At 44.9% G+C, this 18,934-nt stretch overlaps 1 protein-coding gene and 1 long non-coding RNA gene across 3 annotated transcripts in view; one reads left to right on the forward strand and one right to left on the reverse strand.

Moving 5' to 3' along the window:
- The window catches only part of ZBTB8B (zinc finger and BTB domain containing 8B), a 133,647-nt gene that overhangs the window by 30,761 nt on the left and 83,952 nt on the right, over positions 1-18,934 (reverse strand). The window lies entirely within an intron of this gene.
- LOC138503033 (uncharacterized) overlaps positions 1-18,934 on the forward strand; it is a 282,445-nt gene that overhangs the window by 5,373 nt on the left and 258,138 nt on the right. The window contains exon 2 of one of the 2 annotated variants that reach the window (XR_011279566.1): positions 2,951-3,140. The exons of the other annotated variant lie outside the window; for it this stretch is intronic. This is a non-coding gene — a long non-coding RNA (uncharacterized lncRNA). The remainder of the gene's footprint in view (positions 1-2,950; positions 3,141-18,934) is intronic. 2 annotated transcript variants of the gene reach the window in all.

Below are 18,934 nucleotides of genomic sequence, written 5' to 3' on the forward strand. Positions count from 1 at the left end.
TGGTAAGACCCGAGTTTGTTAACTTTGTGGCATATGCTCAGCAAAAGACCCAGTTCTGGAAGCTTAGCCACGTTTGTCCTGAGTAATGCCACCGACAGAGATTATGAAAGTTCAATCAAGGCCCAGTTTGTCTAGCTTCCAACCCTAGGTAATTCAATACAAAGGATGTCCGAGGAATTTATAAGGCTCATATTCGGTAAAAGTCTTAATATATTCAGTAGATAGGAACAATTTAAGAATGGGCTATTTTCCTGAGGATTAGTTTCTGCCAGTATTACCCATCAACTTAATTAATCAGGGATCTTTTTAGACAAATCCTTGTCTAAAATTGCCCCAGCATTAGGTTGCGGTACATTTTGCTGAGGCTTTTTTTGGCGAGCTTCTCAAAGTGGGTTCCTCAGAATGTTTAGTAGCAATAGTTTTTTTTGCCCAAAAGCAGTCATCAGTATTTAGGCAGCAACCGGCTCTTGTTGAATTTGGCAGTGTACTCACTGTAGTTTGCCCGTTGGGCAGCTTCAATGGAGCTGCCTTATTTTTGTGGTTAATGCTTTGCAGGCCTTTAAGAAAGGCTTGCCGAATAGTCCCATCAGACCAGGGTTTTGTGACCAGTTTAGCTTTTACTCTCCCTTGTCCATTATTGGGAGGCTCCATTAACGATTTTGGCTCAGGCTTTATAGCCCTGTTGGCACACCTCAGGGAGCCTGGCGGCTTTGATCTAAATGGAAGCTGCGTCCTCCATTGCTGGTTCCTTCACGCACGGCGAAGCGCAGAGTACGGGTCTAGTCTTTTCTTCTACGCATTCCGACGCCGGTTCTTTAGCCTCTCACTTCCGGTGTCGGATGCGTTGCATCAAACAGTATCTCTGATCGCCTGCGCCGCCGTACTCCTTGTACTTCGCTCCTCAGAGTTTTTGTCTCCTTACTGTCTCTAGTCTCCCTGTTCTATTTTTCCTCCCTTTCTGATTTCCAGATTATCTTCTCGCCTCCGTATCCTTGCCCTTCTTCCTTCTACTTTTCCGCTCCCGTCTTTCGCCGGTCCCTTCCCCCCATCTTGTGTTGTTTTCCCTCAGGCTTGCCTTCTTTCATTCCTTTCTACTCCGCCCCCCCCTTTTCTTTCAGCCTTGCCATTCTGTGTATCGACCTCCTTCTGTACAACGGACTGCCTTGCCTCTTCCTCAATTGATTTGTTGCTACCGGAACTCTCTACCTGTGTTTCTCAGGCACTCAACTGCAGTTTATACGTCAAAGTTTACTACCCCTGGAGATTCCTGATCTACTCATCTCTTCAGCAGAGGAATACCTTATTGGGGTTTTTTATGCCACTGGCTTTTTCCCCACTGTCCAACGGCTGAGGAGGGTAGCCACAGTTCACCCATTGGGTGTCACTGTGGCGTCCTTTCACGGTCGTCCTTATCTACAAAAAAAAAAAGGTGAAGACTCGAACTCAGGATAACCCGAAGCTTGCATTACACCGGAAAATCAGAGGTGAGGAGGAAGGGGAGGACAGGGAATCAGACTCTTCACAAGTGGAAGAGGATATAACAGACATATCTGACACCTGTTCCCGCTTTCATAACTCTGGTTAGAGATAGCAGGTTTTACTTTTATTTGCTTTGTCCCCATTTTCGTAGGTATTTCCTTATTAATTGATGACAACGGAGGTGGGATAAATTCTTCCTCCTGATCTCATTTTTCTTGGTCAGCGGCTCTTCAGAGGCATGTATATATAAGGAGAGGGGGCCAGTCTAGGCAGATCCCTTTCCGAAATGGTGGGGATTAAAGATATTTTTTTGCCTTTATTAGAGATTATTTTATTTTGGTATCCGTAGCTATTATTTTCATTTCCATCGTCTTTCTTTCAGTGGCTTTCGCAGGCTTATTCAAAGTTGTCTAAATTAGCATTTGTTCCCTGGCTATATTGGCTGACAATAGAGCTAACGCATATATTTTGGCGACAAACCGGTCTAAATCGCTCTTGCTACAGGCTACATTATTTTTCTGTACGATTTCCTCTTTAATATCATCTTCATCCTCATCAGAGGAAGTCGAGATCGAGGTGTAGGGGTCATCAGATATAGAGACCAATGCAGTGAGATCCGGCGAGTAAGATAGGTGTAAATCCAAAATATCCGTGCCTACATCATTCAGCGGCAGCTCCCTCTCACCCCGAATGAAGCTCTCTGCAGTCCGACAACCAGTTTTAACAACAATTATTATTATCTATTGTGTCGGATGAAGAGTGATTCAGTAGTATTTGTTCATTACTCGCAGGTACATTCCGAGTAGGCATTGGTTTATAAAAAAATCTTGTAATGAGTGGTTGAGGCTTGTCACCTGAGTCTTGTGCTTTTGTGTCCTTAATAATGATGACTGCATTTTACAAAGCATCCGATTTATTCCCAGCATTTTCCCTTAAATAACTTTTCGCGCTACGCAGCGATGCTTTCCGTATTATCAAATGGTAGAGCAGTAAAGGCAGGCAATTTAACTATGCACTGTCTTGCCTGAATATCCTGTCCACCGTCACACCAGAGCACCAGACACAAGACACACCCGCACACTCCGGAGCACGGATGCGCGTGCTAACGTACTGTTTCCCGGTTCCTTTAGTTGCCAGGTAACATCAATAGAATGTCGATTCGCTGAGTAAGACCAGGCTTGGCAATCAATCCTATCAGGAGCATAGATCGCAAAGCTTCTGTTTGCCATGAAATCAAAGCCCCACAGGGACTCTGTGGAAGTATATCAGAACACCCGACACACAAGACACTCCCTCACACTCCGGAGCATGGACGCACACATTATATTCAAGTGAATTATACGAATTACATACATATGAGAATTACATTTAGTCTCAAAAAGTACACTTGTACCAGGTTAAATTGGCATGCCTATACTGAAATGAAACTGGGAAAAAAGTCTTGAACGGATATTTATTTTTTTATTTACAGTTGTTTACGTAGTACTGCACTACACTAATCTACCGCAAAGAAACTGTATGCAAGGCGGCTTAGAGGTGGCAATAATCCATAGAAGATCACCTTCCTCAGACCACACTTCGAGCGGGGTTGCTGTAGCAGGGACATCACTCTTTATTTGCAGATGCTGGAGGACAGACAAGTAAACCTGTAACCAACCAAGGTAACCTATTTTCGTAATCTTAGAAATTCCTTACTAAAAGTAGCATGTTATTCCTACATTGTGTCCCCTTTGCACCATACTGATGGGATATTATCCGGGAAAATGACTGAACTAGGGCATGATGCAGAGTGACACCAATTTAGGTACAAAACTGTGCAAAGCATAGCAGCCATGATCTGTACGTAGAACCTCCCTTACCTTGCCAATTCTCCTCCATGTCCATCCTCCCAGTTCATGGCTCTGTGCAGACATGGCTAGAGCAACTGGCAGCATCTGTGCTTTTGCATGCCAGTTTTTCTGTATTTTGATAAAAACCTCCCTGTGTCTATGCCCCGGAGCTTGAGATTCAGCTGCTGCATGTCCTGTGGCAAGCATCGTTCATGTCTGGACATGCATTCATTCTGGAGTGCTTTGTCCCAGACTGTCGTGGGAACTTGTGTGCTGTGTACAATGCTCAGCTCATTCTCTATCATGAGATCTCCATTGATATTCATAACCCTGAATATCACTGCCTGTGTGCAAGCACGCAGGAAAACTTTACAAAGACGTCAGTAAGTTCACTGGGATACTGCCTAACGCAATTAGCATTACCGCAACGTGGTCCGGCGCAGCGGTAAATCCCCATTTTCTCGAGTCCATGAGACTCAATAGGGCCTTTTTGGCACAATTACCACTCAGAGCTGGGGGTGAATCCTCTGAGTCTCCCAAAACTCAGGATTTGGTGGAGCGGTAATGCAGTGGTAATAGCGTTACTGCTGCATTATGACCACTCCGCCCAACCCCTGATGACCTATGCCGCTTACTTTTCACTTTTTCCCCAAACACAATTAAAAAAATTACCATAAGAAAGCAAAATTAATTTGCATTAACTGTCTGATTTCCATTCCATTAATGCAGAAAAAAAGGGAAGCGAAGGAGGCATATGAGCCAACACGAAAAAGAAAAAAAGAAGGCCACCATTTTAAGAAGGCAGCTCTGCCCTGGCATCCTACAATGCCTCACAGTGGCACTTACAATTGTGCGGCACCAGAAAACATTAATAGAGGGCGACCCAAGTGTTCAAGCTGTGTCAGGGTCCAATGGGTCTGCGATTGTTGTAGTTACGAAAGTAATCACAAAAGTAAGAACCCGAAATCAATCGACCTCAAATATAATACCATTAACAAAGAAAGTTAAAACATCTAAACATGCACCAAAGGTGAATTCAGTATAATTTACAGAAAGAAATTATGAGTATTTCATGAACAATTCTAGTGTTAACGAGTATTTTACCGCCATAAACAACGACATACCAAACATCACAAAACCACTTGTGAAACCTTCACCTTTTATACTGTCACATAAAAGCGTAATCCTACATTGGAGGGATTAATCAATAGCCTACATGTATCTGCACCATCAGGTAAAACAGACAACAAGAGTCAATGATTCCAAATGTACTCTCCTACTATAGGTAGATTAAGCAAAGTTAGCGGTCATTCTGGTCGCATGTATTTAAGAATACGGCTTGCTTCATATGCTTTTGTCTGAATATTGCCTACATACGTTTCAGCTGTTCTTGCCTTATAGTTTATGGCTCAGTCCTTCTTCAGGGCTTCTACCATATTATTGCAGGCATTATGTAGACTATCTGGTGGTTGAGGATCTAGAATTTAATTTAAAAGCCATAATATTACAATTTTGGATAGAGTTTTGTGATGAATCCCAGGGTATCGTCACTGCTTCCATGCGGGGAGCCCTTTCCCATGAGGCCAGTGAGGAGAGGCAGCTAGCCGATAGTCCCTTTGGGGGTGGTACTCAGTGGGTGGATCTCATGTGAGGAAGCTCTCCATGGATCAGTGAGGATTATCTTGGGAGAACGCGGTATACACCCCTTCCATTTCTGTCTCCTCTTGCCACCCATCCCACTCAGTCCACTGTGGTCCTGCACATGTCTGTATATCTCTATAGGGTAGAAGACCCCATCCATACAGGCCATACTGGGACAAGGAAGAGTGAGGTCTACCCAGATGGAGCTCATACAACCATTCACACGAAGAACAGGCAAGGAGGCAAAAGCCCAACGCGGAACCAACATATGCGGTTCAGTAAACTAGAGTCACCCCCAGCAATAAAAAGGGAAGAAAGACTGTACCTTGCTAGATCCTCCCTGGAGGAACCAAGAGCCAGCTGGAGGCCCGCGGAGAACAGGAAAGGATGACAGAGCCTCACCATACACACGCTGTGTTCCCTGTTGTCCAGGCTGGAGAATTGGAGGCCTTGGGGGATACCGGGATTTGGATTGCGTCTTTTGGCTGAGAAGGACAGGCTGAGAGGGACCAGACCTGGGAATGCTGCGAGGACAAGCAAAGATCATTGGAAGACGTGCGGAAGCCCGTGGAAGGAAGAAGCAGTTCAGTGAAGCCACCCGAGCAAGCTGATAATGCCACAAAAGGTACTTGGGTTACAGCAGCAGGTGGTGGAGATAGAAGAAAACAAAGGAGGCATTTGGGGAAGGCTGAATACCCCCATTTCCCTCATACCGTAAACTAAGACATTCACATGAAAAACAGTGCTTGGCAGGTTAGTGAACCAGGCAACATGTGATAAACCTGAGAGAGCGGTCTGGGACCCAAATGAAGTCGGGGAAGCCCAGCAAGCACCCCAGAGTCTGGGACCATACAAAGTCAGGCGAGACCTGCACAGGGGTCAAGGGCCCATACAAATCCAAAGAGGCACGCAATCAAGGGGCTTGGGCCCATCGCAAGTCAAGGAGGTCCAGAGAGAACAAAGGACTCTGGGACCCACACAAAAGAGAGACAAGCTACACATCAAGTCTGGGAGATCCCGAGACAACCCAGAGGGGTCTGGGACTCTCATAAGAGATAAAAAGAGATGTGAGAAATGAAGATAAGCGGTTGATTACCCATTGCCAAAATAAGGGCTATTTTTTGGAATACTAAGATCCACGGTCAAGTCTGGCAGGATAGTGGACAAGACTTGGTGCTACATTTGTGAGCTGGGGAAGAAACGCCCCTCGATACTTGGGAACTGTGCGTTTGTGAAATAAGAAGTCCTACAGTCTGAAAGAACAGGGGAAGAGATCCCCCCAGATACGTGGGATCTGTGTTTTTGTATATGTTTGGAAGAGCATCGAACAGCCAGAACTTTTAAGATAAATAACTACTCACTGTGTTTTTTCTTCAAGAACTGAACATTTGAATTTGTATCCAGAATGAGCAAACCCTCCTTCTCGATCAAGACGACACCCAGTTATTACTTAGTTAACCTAGAGTCTAGGGATGGAAATAGGTTTGGACACAGGACAGTGCACATTTCTTTACTTTATTTGACATCCTGACAGAGTCCTTGGTCTTTTTGTTCAGTAGGAAAACACCTTGTAGAAATAGGCCAAGATAGGTTCTCCATTTCTTTACTTATATATTTTAAAAAAGTATTTACCAACAAACATGTCACCACTGTGTCAGACGCGTACTTCTGCACCCTTATAGTGTACGTACATGAATCACTATTCATAAAAGGATATCCTTATTTTGTCATCTTAACACAAGAAAAAGGTATGTTTCAATTTGAAATTAGACACAGTATGGTCATTTTGTACCTACTTCCTTAGAGGTCTATGGAGAGCATGTTGACATCACCAGTTGCACTTGCCAATACATTTACTTTAGAAGTCTAAATGACAACTTTAAGGGAGGCATGGTATCACAAGTATGACACTGACACAAGAGTTGCAAGTTTCAAAACCTTTATTAGATTCTAGGGGTTTGGAGAAACTCTACTTTGCCCTATAGCTATGACGGGAGTAGTCTCTAATAAAGAAAACACAGTCCTAGTCAGTCTTTGTCAAATCAAAATGGCCTATACTAACAAAGCCTAATGTCTGCCCTATCTCTCATACAGGAAGTGTGTAAAGGGGAATATGTATGCAAAGGAAAACCAGTGTTATAACATAAAGGATCAAAGTGGCTGAGTCAGCTCTCCTCCCCACGTTAGACAGCACGGAGTAAGGCGGCCCCCGTAGACAGGATGACACACCATGGCTCAGGTTCTCAAAACAAAAGGCAGTTCAAAGCATGAGGGGCGCCTGGCCTTCCACATTGAAGTCATTTTTTCCAGCATTCCAAATGTTCTTTCACAGTTCAACAAAAAGTTCACGTAGGTCTCCCTCCATCAGGCTCGGACCCCTCAATCACAAAACTTGTAGGGGTTCCCTTCTCCAAGCTTAATTCACATTTGTTAGTGGTTCCCTTCCTCTAACTTATCACACTTCCGGTTTCCCTCAGTCGGGCTCAGACCTTTTTCCGATGGCGAAGACTTTCGAATGTGCGAGGCTTTTACCATAGACCTCCGCAGGACCACTTCGACTTTCTCTTAAGCTCACACTCTTATAATATTTGCCCCAGTGTCTCTTGGTCTTCGTAGTTCAGTACCACAAGCACAAACGTTCAAAGAAATCTTACTCTTCAAGCATTCACCATTTCACTTCCCCTTTTGCAGGGGTTATTCTTGACCATAACACATTTCAGAGTTCGTTCACTTTGCCGCTTTATAACAAAACTGTAAGGATGGATTCCAGCACACATATATCTTGGTTGAAGTGGTTTATTCAAGTTGAGATCAACAGACCCCCAGCACAGTATCCTTCCCTTTCTTCCAGGGACACCGGCCCACTTATATAATCCTTTCAATACATAACACTCCATTACTATTGTTTATTACATCACACTGACCTCACCCACAGTGTTCCTATATACAGTATTTTTATATATCTACACAAACCACATTATAACACACCTCCCGTCTTTATCTAACACAACCCCTCTTCACAATTGCAATCCGGTATTTGTTCCAAACCTGACCACCACTAACTCTCACAGCACCCTTCATAACCGCTATCCCCCGTACAGGATCTGAATACAAAACATCACCCTTCCTCGTCACTACTTCTTTCTTAATCCTCACCCAATCTCTACATTTCACTCTGAGTTCCTTCTTCCCTCTTCTCTTATTTTCTCTCATTATACTCTTCCCTTTCTTTTCTCTCAACATGCTCTTTAATTCATCAATTACACAATCAGATTCTCTTTCTGTTCCCAACCAGGGAGGACTCACTTCTGTATTCACCTTGCTTCCACTCATCAATTCAAATGTTGATACCTCTGTTATAGCATGTGGAGACATTCTCAAGGCGTACACTCTTTCCTAAGTCGCTACCTTTCTATCCACTCCACATGCACCTGGCATTCGTATAGCCTCCATGATACACCTGTTCATTCTTTCAACCATTCCATTCCCTTCTGGATGATATAATGCTGATTGTTTGTGTTTCATCCTGCACTTCTTCACATACTCTTCAAAACATTTACCAGTAAATTGCACCCCGTTGTCAGTCAGAATGCTATTGGGAAATCCTTCCCTTGCAAAAATATCTTGCAAGGACTCGACAATGTTTTCACCACATATTTCCTTGACAATCTTGAACTGGCACCACCTCAATAACAAATCAATCAACACTATAATATATTTTCCCCAGCCACCACCCATCTCCATGGGACCAAGTACATCCATTGCAACATCATCCCGAACTTTACGCAGCACATCAGACTCCATCATGGGTTGTCCTCTCGCCATCACTCCCTCAGCTCCTTTTATACATTGCACACACTCTGCCAATTTTCTTTCAACTTCCCAATCAAAACCTTGCCACCAATACTCACTCCTTAATATAGCCTTGGTCCTATTTACGCCAATGTGACCCTTGTGGGTCAAATCAATTATTCTTCCTTTAAGTGCTTCTGGAACAATCCCACGTTCCCATCGAACTACAATTTTATCCACAACACTTAAATCTTCCTGCACTTCCCAAAACGCTTTCTCACTTTGCAGTAACTCCCCTTTCCTGGGCTGTCCGGATTCAACATACATTCTTATCTTTGACAAAACTCCATCTTTCTCAGTGGCATCCATCCACTCTTCTTTGCTTAAAATGCCTCCATAATTCACAAAAACCAATTCCAAGTTATCCTCCACCTTGCCTTTATCCGTACCTCTACCTAACCTCGACAGACAGTCGGCCAATGCAATGTCCTTCCCAGATATTACACACATGTCAAACCTGTGACATTGCAAACATGTAACCCAACTGGCTTCTCATCTCGAAACCTTATCAAGTCCCTTGCACTCGATTATGGTTTTAACGGCTTATGATCCATCTTTATAATGAAATCTGTGACCCCTACAAAATTCTTACGTTTTTGCACAGCCCAATAACATCCCAAAGCCTCTTTCTCCAACACAAGTATCTCTTTTCTGCACCCCTTAGGTCTCTCAGCGCATGCGCAATTATCTCCTCCGCTCCTTCTTTGTTCACTTGGGATAACACAGCTCCTATGCCCACATCGCTCGTATCCACGATGATCACATTTCTCTTATCAAATTTTCCTGACGGGCATGCCAGATCAATTTCCTCTTTTATCATATCAAATTCCCGATTACACTCTTCATTCCACATAAACTCGTCACCCTTCCTCAACAATGTTCTGATCTCACACACTTTATCTGCATAATTCTTAACACATATTTGGTAGAATTCCAACATTTCTTAAAATGACCTTAGCTCTGGCTTCAATTTAGGTTTCTCGACTTCTTTTATAGCTCTGACCATAGCACTTTTGGGTTTTATCCCTTGCACAGACACTTCATGTCCCAAATACTCTACCTTGTTTACAGGAAAACCGCATTTCTGTTCCCTTAATGTAACTCCCCTTGATCCTAAAACTCTAAGAGATCTGCTGTCAGGCACCTTGTCTAGCTCCATTTCATCATCCCCACACACCGATATGTCGTCCTAAAAAGAGAACACTCCCTTCACTCCATGAAATAGCTTGTCCATCATTTTTTGGAATACAGACGACACCGAAACTAGCCCAAATGGCATCCTCCTAAATTGGAATACGCCTTCATGCGTCACAAATGCGGTCAACTTCCTCCAATTCTCCTCCAATTCCACCTGATGGTACGCAGAGGCCATGTCTAACTCGGAAAACATTCGTCCATGCCCTATTACAGCAAGCATCTCTCCCATATTGGGTAATGGATGGAGGTCTATTAATACCCACCTGTCCAACTCAAGCAAATCCACACATATGCGTAACTCCCCAGATGGCTGGCTACTTTACTACTACCAATAGAGACGCCCATTCCACACCACCCGCTCTCGATGATTCCCATGTATAATAAATCATTACATTCTTTCTTCACACCCTCTCTCAACCCCAATGGTACAGGCTGTAGGAATTCGATGCTGCATACCTTTCACTTTACCCACATTTCTTTCAAACAGATGTCTAGATCTATCCCCGACACTTGAACTAACATGCATTACTTGGCCTTCTTTATTAGGATCTAAACTAACTTTCAGTTTCTCTGATCATGCCATCCCAGGAAGGTCACTCCCTTCTTAGTTATATAGACCTTCCCATGGGCGCTTCTCTCTTTGAAATCAAATTACTCATCAAAATAACCCAGAAATTCTATTTTGTCTTGGTTATAACCTCTTGGATTTATGTCTGGTACCAGTAAATTTCGCACATCCCCCTCCATCTCCTGTTCGGACACCTCCCCTGACATCAAGGATATCTTAGATCCCCAATCAGCCATCATTGAGATCAGTTTTCCATTCACTCATACTTCAGCATATGGGTGTTTGCATTCATCCTCCTTTACATCTTGTACCACATTAACTGTAATGTTCTCAACATTGCACCCTTCCTCTTCTTCAGATGACCTATGACTATCTTCATCATTAACACGTAATACCCTTCTTTGACTGAACTGCGTATCCGTGCAACAGTTTGCATAATGACAGCGTCTATTGCACTTGGCGCATACTACTCTCCTTCCCGGGCACGACAGAGATGTGGCAAAATGTGTACTGCTGGCACATCTAAAACAAAGTCGCTCGCAATCATCTTTCTTTTCTCCCTTCCATTTATTGTTGTTGGATTTGAAGTCATGAAAACATTGATATGATATGATAAGGCATTTATAACGCATCTATACACAAGTGTTTCAAGATGCAACGAGGCAAGGGAGGGGAAACAGAGGGAAGACAGACAGCAATCCTATTAGGCCAGGTGACATTGAGATTGCATAAGTGCAGGGGGGGTAGGAGAAGGTGAAAAGTGCAGGAGGAAAGGGGAGGGGGCAGTGCAGTACATAGGATAACAGTAAAATAAATAAGACAATAAATAAAAGTGTGGCCAGCTGGTGGCAAGTGCAAGGGTAAGTGCAAGGGCCCGGTAATCCAGTCATTGCCATTATGTTGGGGTCACACTTTTTGTTTTGATGCTAGATTGCTAGGGTTGTTTTCCTTGTATCAAGATTGCACATGGTATCCACTATTGAAACAGTTATGCAACTATGTGTCCTGTATTCCGTTTGACAGCGCGTGTAGTTTATTAAAACACTCATTGAGTTATTTCATTTCATGCCCTGTATTCAGTTTATGGGACTAGTTGCTTCTTACCAGCACTCTTCCACTTATTACTGATATTCTACAGTCTTGCGCTCAGTCAGTGGTTGCTGTTTTACCCTTTTTGTTTGATACTATCTTGAATGCCCTTAATTCCGTGCTCGCGCGCATGCGCGATGTCACTTTGTCGACTCTTGGAGGTCAGGCATTTCAGTGCGCATGCGTGATGCTTAAAGTGCTACGATCAATGTATAATTACACCCCTCTCTGAGTTACAGATGCAAACTTTCTCGGGGTGGATCTACACCGTGGTTGAGGCGTTTATACCACGGATTGGGCATAGAAGTACTCCTTACTTACAACGGGCATGGCTAAGGGCTGCTTCCCGATCCGCTGTACCATACAAACTGCTTAATTGCTTTGTCCCACGTTGGCCGATGCCACGCGGGTGAGCGGAGCGGCCTCTCCATTGGCCGCTCCAACACCGGATGGTGGTGTGGCTAGGCCAGTGTGCAATCCAGTCTCAATCCAACACTAGTGGTGTGCCGGGGGTCTGGAGCATCCAGGTATCCTCGTCGCCAATGTAAGGATTGATGCCAGCACACATATATCTTGGTTGAAGGGGTTTATTCAAGTTGAGATTAACAGACCCCCAGAACAGCCTCCCTTATTTTCTTCCAGGAACAACGTCCCTCTGATGGAATCCTTTCAATAAATAACACTCCATTTGGATTGTTTATTACATCACGCTGACTTCACCCACAATGTTCCTAAATACAGTATTTACATATATCTACACAAGCCACATTATAACAAAAACATTTCACATTTCACGGAGACTCACGAGTGGGCTACTTCCTTTCACCGGACCACTCCCTGATACGGTTAGACCTATCAGCGGCCTTCGACACGGTCGACCACTCCATCCTGCTGTCCCGCCTTGCCCAGATGGGAATATCTGGGCAGTTACTAGCCTGGTTCACCTCATTCCTGGCGGATTGTACCCAGACCCTCTCTATGCCCCCTTTTCTTTCTGCTCCATGTCATCTCAATTGCGGAGTGCCGTAAGGCTCCTCCCTGTCTCCAATCTTATTCAATGGGCCTCATTATAACTCAGGCGGTTCAGAAATAACGGTGGCGGTAAACCCGCTGCCACTGTTGTTTCCGGACCGCCTGATCCCGACTCCTGCAGGCGGGAGGTGATGTTCTCGCCAGGTCTGACCTGGCGGGTTTAACACCGCCCGCCTGCAGGCAGACCAGGAAACACCGGCAGCATTACGAGATACTGCCGGTGTTTCCATGATCCCCATTCCCATCGAGTCCCATAGAACTCAATGGGAATGGGGATTAACACCATTCTGCCTCAGTGATTCCCTGAAAACCGGGGTTGTAATGACCCGGTAATTCCGGGAATCACGGAGGCAGAATGGTAAGACGAGTCCGGCGGTAACCAGGCGGTTTTACCGCCGCGGTTACCGCTGGACTCGTAATGAGGCCCAATATCTATATTTGGGCCTGTTGGGCACGACTGTATGCAGTGCCCTTTGGGTGCACTACAACAACCCATACCACCTGGCAATAGGAACCCAACCTTTGGTATGAGTCTGTACTACACAGGTTAGTAGTGTGGACGAGTAGCCAGGCTTATCTCAAGAGGGGTCAATGTAAGCTGTAGGGGAGTTACACAAAGATTCACATTGATTAGTATTCAAATAAACTCTTACACACAAGGTTTCTTGAATAAACAATTATTAATTTATTTATCAGTCAGTTAGAAAAAGCCTTCTTCAGAAGGGAACAACATAAAGCAACACACAAATATACTCCAAAAATACACACTCCTAAGTTTCTAAATCAGTAAGTACCCCTTTGGGGTGGCCCACAGACACAATCTACACCCTCAGTGACTGCAGTAGCTAAGGTCCTGGGGACATTAATATATCACTGTTGCATTTAGAATAGCTTAGGAATAGGTCAAAGGAAAAGGTTATTAGATGATACAAGAGATTGCAAATATTCCCCCAATAAGAGTTTGTTTTGTTTGTTTGTTTGTTTGTTTGTTTGTTTATTTATAGGGCGCCAGAAAACCCTTGGGTAGCGGGGCGCACAGAATAACAAGAATATTCAGAACTTGGTTACAGGTTACAGGTTACAGGTAGTTGGTATCATTTGTTATATACACTAATTACATTATATACATTCTTTACATGTAGGGATAGAGGGTAACATATTATAAACAGTAAATAAATTATGTACATTTACATGTGAGAGAGGAGGGGTACATATGGCAATAGATCACAATGCACATGGTCTCAGATTTCAAAGGTCATTGCGTCGGAGCCAGTTGCGGGTATGGTGCCTGAAGCTGTTGTAAGGCTGGTCCCTTCTTAGTTCAACTGGTAAGGCATTCCAGTACTGGGCTGCTTGCACAGGGAAGCTGTTGCCTCCTGTTTTATTTTGTCAGAATCTCGGGGTTTGGAGGCAGAAGGAGTTGGCTGTTCTGGTTGGTCGTGTAGAGGTTTTTCTTATTATTCCGTTCCTGAGGTATGGGGTGCTGCGTTGTTCAGGCATTTGAATGTTAGTGTGACAATTTTGAAGGTGATCCTATCGCTAATTTTTAGCCAGTTGTGATTTCTACGCACATCCGAGATGTGCTCTCTGACTGGGAGGTTCAGGGCCGTTCTGAGCGCGTTATTTAAGGTTTGAAGTTTATTGGTGATGTATTTGTTAGCGCCTGCATAAAGAGCATTGCAGTAATCTAATTTTGATAGGATCAGTGCATTGGCTAGGATAATGCAGCTAGCTGGTGAAAGGAAGGGTCTGCATGCTTTGATAAGTTTACCAGTATAGGCAGTAGACGAGGCCAGGGAGTTCACTTGTTTCCTTAGGGACAACGTGGAGTCCAAGTAGAAACCAAGGGTCTTCACCTCTTTGGCGACGGTGATTATATTGCCGTCGATAATGAAGGAACTGTAGTTGGTGTCTAGTTTTTTTAAGTTGTTAGGTGAGCCTAGAATAAGGATCTCTGTTTTTTCATCATTCAGGCAGAGGTCATGGGTTGCCATCCATGCCTGAATGAGGGTGTACATTTTGTTTAATAAAGCTGTATCCGTAATGAAATTACCCGAAAGGGGGATGAGTATCTGGGTGTCGTCTGCATAATTTGTGTAGGTGACACCCAGTCTGTCCAATTTGTCGAATAGAGGTTTAGTAAAGATATTGTACATTGTTGGCGAGACACAGGAGCCCTGTGGGACTCCACATGTTGTCTGGATAGGGTCTGCAGAGTCTAAAGTGGAGAAGACTTGCATACTTCTATTGTCGAGAAAGGATTGAACCCAGGCTATAGCTTCACTTGAGAAGTGGGCGGCTGACGCTAGGTGTTTGCAGAGTACTGCATGGTCCACTAGGTCAAAAGCCACCGAGAGATCAAGGAGGAGTAGCATAGCTGTGTTTCCTTTATCGTTGAGCTCGTCAATTTGGGCTTTGAGATCTATAAGGGCGGTCTCAGTGCCGTGTTGCGGTCTGAAGCCCGATTGACGAGTGCCGAGGAGTTGGTTGGTCTCTAGGTATTTTGGGATTTGGAGATAGGCCACTCTGTCAATTATCTTCAGGAGGAAAGGGACAGTAGTGATGGGCCTATAAGTGGTGGGGATGGAGGGGTCTAAGGTTTGTTTTTTTAGCAGGGGGAGAACCCAGGACTCTTTTGAGCTACTTGGGATGGTGCTAGATGAGAAGGAGGCGTTGACAAGTTTGGTGATGAAGGGGGCAAGGTCTCTTGCGGCATTCTTAATTATCTGGGCCGGGCAGTAATGGCCTTTGCAACTGGAAGGTTTTAGTGAGGCAATTATTTTTTCAGTTTCATGGGTGGAAACTTTAGTGAATTTGAAAGGTGTTAGGCTAGGTTTGGGCGTGGGCATACTAGGGGTTTCACTAAGAGGGAGCAAGGCTTTTTTATAGTAATTTTAGATTGGAGTGGTTTCACTTTATTTGCCATGGCATTTTGGATATTGGTACACCATTGCTTGTCTTTGGGTACGTTATCGGGTGGTGGTATGGGAGATTCAAGTTCTCGCAGGATTGCAAATAATTCCTTTGTATTTGAGCATGCGTTGGAGATTCTATCATTATAGACGTCTTTTTTAGCTTGGATGATTGCTTTCTTGTAGTTGGTAGCACATAGTTTGAGTTTAAGTTTGTTTTCAGCTGTAAGGACAGTTATTCAGTGGAACAGGCTAGCCAAAGTCAATGGGCAAAAGTCTATGTGAGCTGAAGCACTTTCTTTGCAGGTAAGGAAGAAAAGTATTTGCACAATGTTTCAGAAGTCTTTGAAGAAAAAGAAGAATCAGAGTAAGGCCACAAGCTGTTAGACTTGTGAGTAGTAGATGATGAAAGCAACTCTACAGTAAGAGGTAGGTTCTCTCAGACTTTATATTGAAGAAAGAATGCAGCAGATGACTCCTGTTCCTGTGCAGCTCTGCAGATCTCACTGTTCCTGGGCCTCGGTCGTGGGGACAAGAGGGAGGACTTCTGGGGACTCCTGCACTGCAATGGGATGGTCACCGCTTGCAACCGGCAATCTTCAAACTAGTGGCTGTTCGGTGTTTCCCCTCCTCGCGTCTACCGCAAATAGCAACACTGCGGGTACTGGCTGTCGAGGAGGACTTTCCTTGCTTCTAGGGTCCCGCACTCTGCTGAGGGGGCTCAGGCTCGGTCAGTCCTGCTTCCTGGGAGTCCAGAGGATCTTCCTGGAGCTCTTGGCCAGCTTAAAAGCAAAGCAAGAGAACTGGCGTTCCTCTCCCTGGCTATTTGGTTTCCAGCAGCAACTCTGTGGAAATTCAACCAGTTCCGAGAGGATGCCCAGTTGGCTTACTTTGGAGTTGATTGGTCCCACCAACTCAAAGGGAGAAGTCGTCCTTGCAGGACCTTCTCTGTCGATACGAAAATGAAGTTTCAGCACATCAGTTGGGCTTCAACGGGCAAATCAACGGTCCAGGAGTTGCAGCAGGCGTCCTCTTCAATTTCTCTTTGGATTCCTTTGTCCAGTGGTCGACTCTGCCTTCCAAGCCAAAAAGCCTTGCCTTTTATGCAGCTTGCTCCCATTCATTCCAGCCTAGCTGTCACTCACCCAGCAGGGTGGCTGTCCTTGCCAGACAGTCAGCCGGCCAATCACTGCAGAGTGCATTCCTGTCTCCTAGGATACTAAGCACATGGCGTTTCGGGTACTTCCCTCACTTCCTGCTCCCGCCAGACATGCTGGAGCCAGAGGCGGGTTTCACTCGTGAAGCCCGCCAAAGGCATAACGAACAAAGGGACCAAACCTGAGTAAATCTCAAGAAGAACCTTTCCACAAAGAAATGGCGAAAAAAGAAGACTGGGGCCATTTGACAAAAATGGCACCCTTGGGTGCTTTACTGCAGCTGCAAACGCAGCCCGCGGTAAATGCACACCACGGTAGTTAAAAGTAAACCACTGCCACCAGCCATTCAGTGAGGAAAGGGTAACATAAAAATGTTACATGAGAAGCTAGACACAGGCGATACTAGGTAACCCCTCCAGCACCTTATTGTAAGATAGTGTGGCGATACTAGGTAACCCCTCCAGCACCTTATTGTAAGATAGTGTGTGCTGGGTCTAGAAAGTAAACAAATGTAAGTAAAGTCAATTTCACTTTACTGCTCTGGAAAACAGTAGTTTATCCCAGAGAAGGTATTTAAACCTTTGGGAAATCTGAAAGACTTCCCTGTGTCACTGCACTAAAGGTGCTGTGTGACACAATGTAAATGATGATGCCTATGGAGTTTTACAGACTCCACAACCAAAAGAAACAGAGTACAAAATCACATCAAAATATATGCGAGAGTGGGAATAAGGGTCTTACTCTCTCCAGGTTAAAAGAATCAAGTTCTCAAATCCAGCAAATTTGATGGGGGTCTCTAAGGTAGAGGGAATTAGCACATTTTTGAGAATTCTCCCTTGTGTGTCTCATCCGCTCCTTTGGCGTCAGTTGCTACTCATATGCCGACGACACCCAGATCCTGATCCGATTAGATCTCGATCAGGCTGAGATGTCGTCATGCCTGCGGGGGTGTCTGGTGGACATTGGGGGTGGATGAACCGCAATTGGCTTAAAGTGAAAGGAGACCAAACTGATGTGCTGGTGGTGGGCTGTCCCCCTGATCCTACACTTTGGGTGTCCTCTTTCTGGCCTTCTTGTCTGGGTCCTCTCCCTGTGCCGGTGGGCAAGGTGAAAAACAAGGTCGTTTTGTCTGTGTCTCCATCTATGGATAAGCAAGTAACAGCTGTTTGTCAATCAGGCCACTTCCAGCTCAAAGTACTAAAGAAAGTGCTTCCCATGATTCCTGCCCCTCTCCATCCTCCAGTGGTGGCAGCCATGGTGTTATCCCAGCTAGATTATTGCAATTCTCTTTACTTGGCCCAACCAAAGGGTCTGATCCAGCGATTGCAGTGACTGCAGAATTTGGCAGCGTGTGTGGTGACGGGCACGCCCTATGGAGCTCACATATCTCCGGTTCTTCGAGCCCTGCATTGGCTCCCGGTGACCCACCGCGTCCAATTTAAAGCATTGTGCATTGTCCATCATGCCCTCCATGATCAGGGTGCAGAATACCTTCAGGCCAAGTTCAGTCGTACCATCCCAGTTGTAGGTTGCGCTCTGCTTCGGCTGACCTGCTGGTGGTTCCCACCCACTACCGGGTACGGACTGGAGAACGTGCCTTCTCATTAGCAGCTGCGGTGTTGTGGAATGAACTCCCACTGACTATTACGAAAATCTCGAACTCTTTGGCTTTTAGAAAAGCTGTCAAACATTCCTATTTTAGGCTGCGTCCTGCTGCGGTCCTGGCTGCTGATCTCTCCTTCCAGCGCCAAGATACCTCAGGGTGATCGTGCGCTCTAGAAATTGGCTTAACATAACATAACACAACACTGCTCCTCTGTATCACTGGCATCACAGTTATCAGCCCCTTAAAAGTTAATCACTGGTTAGCTTTATCTCGCATCTTATCAGCATTGCGCAACCTTCACTTCTGCGATACACTGTTGCGGCTTCAATCTTTCCTAGGCTGGTTTGTGTCATTCATGTCTTTCACTAACTCACTAGTTGTGTGTGTTCCTTTCTTGTCTCTGCGGCTTTGATTCTCGAGTCAAGGTTAATACCACAGGCTTAGCCTCGCCTGCCCAACTCTGTCGTTCACACGGGAGGGTCGCTGGCGTCTTTGAACCACAATGCAGGTTTCCTCTTGTCTGTGATTTGGCTTTCTCTGCATCTCTAACACTACCCTTTGCTCTAGGCCCT

Source organism: Ambystoma mexicanum, chromosome 11 (assembly GCF_040938575.1).
Source record: "Ambystoma mexicanum isolate Mex_15411 chromosome 11, UKY_AmexF1_1, whole genome shotgun sequence".
Lineage (NCBI taxonomy): Eukaryota > Metazoa > Chordata > Amphibia > Caudata > Ambystomatidae > Ambystoma > Ambystoma mexicanum.